Below are 4,917 nucleotides of genomic sequence, written 5' to 3'. Positions count from 1 at the left end.
TTGCAGCAGAATGATTTTTATTTGATACCAAAATCTCAACAGCGTAACGAGTGGGGTAGAGTTGAAGATCAGGAGCCCAGGAGTGTTTGCTAAAAGAGGACCAGCCTGTGCCCAGGGCAGAAGGAAAGGGCCAGACCTAGAGGGAAGGCGATGTCGAGGCGGAGCAGGTGGGCAAGGAGGAGCTGGCTCGCCAGCCTGGCACAGGCACAGCAGCTGCTGCACAGGGCTGGCGAAAAAGCGCTTTTTTTTCTTTTGCAACCAGCTGAGGAAATGGATGTGATTTTCACAGGTGAGCTACAACACAGATGGAGTCTCTTTTCACACAGAGTAATCTGGTTTGCGAACGAGACTTAAGAGCCACAGACAAAGGGAACGTGAGACATGCAAAGTGTGCCGTACAGAGTACGTTTCTGAAAGATGACCAGTAAAGCTAGAGCCAAAGGGCCCGATGGACGCCCAGCAAAGCGCTCTGTTCTTACAAACTGTCTGACTGTAAATCGGAGTCCTTTCGGAACACGATGAATACCTTTCCATGGCTATCTGCTGAGAAATGATGGCTTTTGCTTATGCAACACTGCCCATGTTTATCGTGAAGAGGCTTTCAAAGGCTGCTGGACTCCTTTGGCACATCACTCCTGTAAGTGTCTTACAGTGACAATGAAAACTGTCACGCAGCGTGAAAAAAATCTCTGCATCAGGTGTTATCCTTCACTGGAAAGCTACACTGTGGTATAAATTAGCAAGGTGCTGCTGAACCCTTATTTTAAATGCGTTTGGGCTGACATCCCGAGAAAAGAGTTTCTTTATTTAATTGCACTGTCAGTGCTGATGCTTTCAGCTAAAACCGTTTGAAGCCCGACCTTTTAATAGAAAGTGACAATTTAAATTGCCACGATAGCAGCATAAATGGTGCTTAAAGTCACTACTAACCTGATGCCGCCGTTGGCTCCAGGCTGGTTGATTAAAGCAAGAGAAAGGTGGAGGGGGCAGGGGAGGAGGAAATTAAGTGGCAAGTCATTAATTCCTTTGGTGCTCGCTGTAACACCGCTGGCTGTGATGAAGGTATTTGCCGGTATGATGGCGACGAAGTCTAATCCTGTCCTTGCTCTGCGTTAGCCAACATCCTCCCCAAAGCTTTCGAAGTATTGGGGTGGGTGGGTGTTCAGACCAGTCTCTGCAGCCGGGACCTTCACACGCTAGTGAGGCCTCTGCTGCGGACAGAGGAAAAGCCATGCTCTTCTCAGAAAACTGAACCAAGCCATCGTTGGGTCAGTCGGCAGGGCTGACAGGATGCCATCCCGAGGGACCTGGACAAGCTTGAGAAGTGGGCCCACGTGAACCTCATGAGGTTCAATGAGGCCAAGTGCAGGGTCCTGCACCTGGGTCGGGGCAACCCCGACTATCAGTACAGGCTGGGGGATGAAGGGATTGAGACCAGCCCTGAGGAGGAGGACTTGGAAGTACTGATGGATGAAAACCTGGATATGAGCTGACAATGTGCACTTGCAGTCCAGAAGGCCAACCATATCCTGGGCTGCATCAAGAGAAGCGTGGCCAGCAGGTCGAGAGAGGTGATTCTGCCCCTCTGCTCCGCTCTGGTGAGACCCCACCTGGAGTCCTGCATCCAGCTCTGGAGCCCTCAGCACAGGAAAGACATGGACGTACTGGAGCGGGTCCAGAGGACGCCACAAAAATGATCTGAGGGCTGGAACACCTCTCCTGTGAGGAAAGACTGAGAGAGTTGGGGCTGTTCAGCCTGGAGAAGAGGAGGCTGCGGGGAGGCCTTCTTGCAGCCCTCCAGTACTTGAAGGGGGCCTACAGGAAGGATGGGGACAGGCTATTTAGCAGGGCCTGTTGCAGTAGAACAAGGGGTAATGGTTTTAAATGAAAGAGGGTAGGTTTAGACTGGATAGAAGGAAAAAATTTTGTACAATGCGGGTGGTGAAACACTGGCACAGACTTCCCAGAGAGGTGGTAGAGGCCCCATCCCTGGCAGCATTCAAGGCCAGGTTGGACGGGGCTCTGAGCAACCTGGTCTAGTTGAAGATGTCCCTGCTCACTGCAGGGGGGTTGGGCTAGATGACCTCTAAAGGTCCCTTCCAACCCAAAGCATTCTGTGATCTATGGTTTAGCTTGATCTTAGCCAGGCCAGCTGATAACCAAAAGAATACAGCCCCCAGTGATTTCTGTCTGCCCCTTGAACTGGGCAGCCCCAAGGGGGAACAGGACACCTACCCCTACAGGTTCCTACTGATTATCTCACTAATGGGACTGCTGATTTAAGACTTGCAAGCCTATTAGTGCTAACGAGCTAAGCACCAGCAGGTCTGATGAGGCTTTGGATACAAGAATTTGCTTAATCCTGGGGTGGCAAAGAAAAACCCACCTGTATGGAAGCACTGTGCTTGGCCAGGAGTGTCGAGCAAAACTGCTGCATCGAAAGCCTAACAGGTAGGGAAACTAAAATACTCTCTTTGTAGGTCCACATTGGATAGGCAAAATGGTATTAATGATACCATAATTACATTTTTTAAAATATTAAATATATAAAGTATATATTAATTTTCTCAATTTCGAGTACTTCTTTATTGTTAGTGCGCTCTGCTTCTGCCAGTCATTTGACCTGCTGTAACATCCCAGCTCCCATACCTGTGAGTGCTTGTTGGTTATGAATCATCCTTTCAAATGGATGCAGTCCTGGCATTCCTTATTTTCCTGGCCTGTGTCAGACAAAACATGTCCCAGACTCCTTAAAGCTACCTGTACAGTATCGGCCTTAACAAAGCTCTTGATCCATGCCAATGCAAGAGAAAAATCAGGTCCATGTTAGCCCCTTCTTTGCATGTCACGTGAAGTGTCTTTTCACCCGTGTTTTTTCGAAGGACTCATCTTGTCCCTTGGATGAAAGCAGGAAACATCCCTGGAGGATGTCGCCACCCCGCCGTGGGCTTCAGGCGTTTCTGGAGAAGCTCTAGCTCCTGGGCACCACGCCACCGGGGTGCGGGTGTCCCCCAGCACCTGCGTGGCACCTGGCAATCCCGAGACGGTCACAGGTGGGTTTGGGTGCCCAGATGTGAGCAACTGAACCGACACCAAGACCTCTAAACAGGACGAGGCAGGATGCTGGGACCCATGCCACTGTACTCATAGCTTGTCCTCTGAGCTTCTAGCCAACGTGGTAGACTTTGGTTTAAAAATCTCAAAATGAGCACTTTGTGTGGCTTTCTGTTTCCCGAGGCATGAACATCTCTGTGGTCCTTGCTGGAAATGTCCTCCTCAGTGCCGGTGAAACCTAATTTCATGCACTTGGCTCCTCAGACCAGACCCCCGGATGATCAGCCAGGCACTGCAGCCCCCGGCCAGTGCGGGGGCATTGGCATCTCAGGGCAGCGGAACAGACAGGTGTCCCCCAGCCCAGGGCAAGCGGAGACAAGCACCTGCCTGGGCTCGTGCCAAGATGGCCCGCTAAGTTTTGTCTTCAACACAACAGTAATGTTTCTCCAGATTTATGGAGTTTCTGTGGGATTCTGGTAAGCGTTACAAAGTCTGAATGGCTACATGGGCCCTGAACCACCTGTGCTTGCAGTTTTTAAAGTGCCCATTGCCTATAGAAATTAACAGTGTTTTTGATTGCCACAGGTCTGGAAGAAAACTATCCCCACCCTCATTTCATACTTCTGCTACTTTAAGGAAAGAAAAAACATATTGAGACCCTTGCCTTCTCTGCATCAGCGTTTCAAGGCAACTGAAAGAACCCTCCCTTCAAACTTCTCCACCCAGTGAAAGGTTTCTGGCGTGCCTGCCTTTCACGCGTATTAACAGAAGCAGCTTTGCTCCTGACCCCTCTGTGGACCCGTTTACTGGTTCCAGTCAGCCACTCTGGGGTCAGTTTTCTACCTGTCATAACTGTTAATGTATTAGTTGTGTTTCCTATTAATGGTATGATTTTAATTACTACTTTTAACCAGCCAGCGAACCGCAGAGAGCTGTTAGCCAGATACTTCCTTTCCTAATTAATGATAAAGCCTTTTGGCTGGCAAACAAGGCTGTCACGCAGGCTCTGTTGGCTCTGGGCGCCTCTGCTGCTGCATCCCAGCGAGGGGGATGTCCCCCACGCCGGCTGCGGGCACCCGGGCACGCCGGGGAGCCTTTTGCAGAGCCGGGCAGCGAAGTGGCGAGGCTTTCGCAGATAAAGAAATGCAAGAGGAAGGGGCGCAGATCCAAGCTGAGGGTGGGATTTGCTGGTCTGCACGGGCTAGCAGAACCGCTGACTCCCCTGGCTCTTCCTCACTGCAGCCAGCAATGGGTGCGTTTATCCTCCGGTGCGCTGGTGTCCCTGGTACTCAACGTGCAGTTTCACCATGAGCGGTTGAGGAACATCAGGCAGACGGAGGAAACCAGAAAACCAATGAAATCAAAAGCAGCTTGCTGGCAACTCGGCGTGTGACAGCTTCTTACCACGAAGAACTGCCCAGCGCAAGACGAACCAAAACGGGGAGTGAATGCGTCAGCGCTGCCTACAGGTGTCCAGGGAGGGTGAGCTGACTGGGCTACGCAACCCGCACACGCGGGGACCACCGTGCTGGAAAACATCAAGCCATCGTGGGAAGTTTAACTGACGTGAATCCTTTCATATAAAAACAGCCAAAGGGCTTTCGCAGCCCTGCCGTCCCTGCCTTTCACTTCTGCAGACCCTCTCGTACAGGCACGTTTCAACCAAGCGAGGGATGGACTCCCTCGCCCCCCAGCACTATGCAGCGTGAACTGAAAAACGGGGAGCAGGAAAAGAAAATGTGGCACACCGGAGCTGCATGCAGCTGCCCATGCCCCTCAGAACAGCGCTCGACCTCAGTACTGGCATCAAATAGACTAAACGTTGATTAACAGGAAAATATTTTGAATTTTATTTTTTCACGT

This window comes from Opisthocomus hoazin, chromosome 1, assembly GCF_030867145.1.
Source record: "Opisthocomus hoazin isolate bOpiHoa1 chromosome 1, bOpiHoa1.hap1, whole genome shotgun sequence".
Classification (NCBI taxonomy): Eukaryota; Metazoa; Chordata; class Aves; order Opisthocomiformes; family Opisthocomidae; genus Opisthocomus; species Opisthocomus hoazin.
This window is presented reverse-complemented; position numbering follows the sequence as displayed.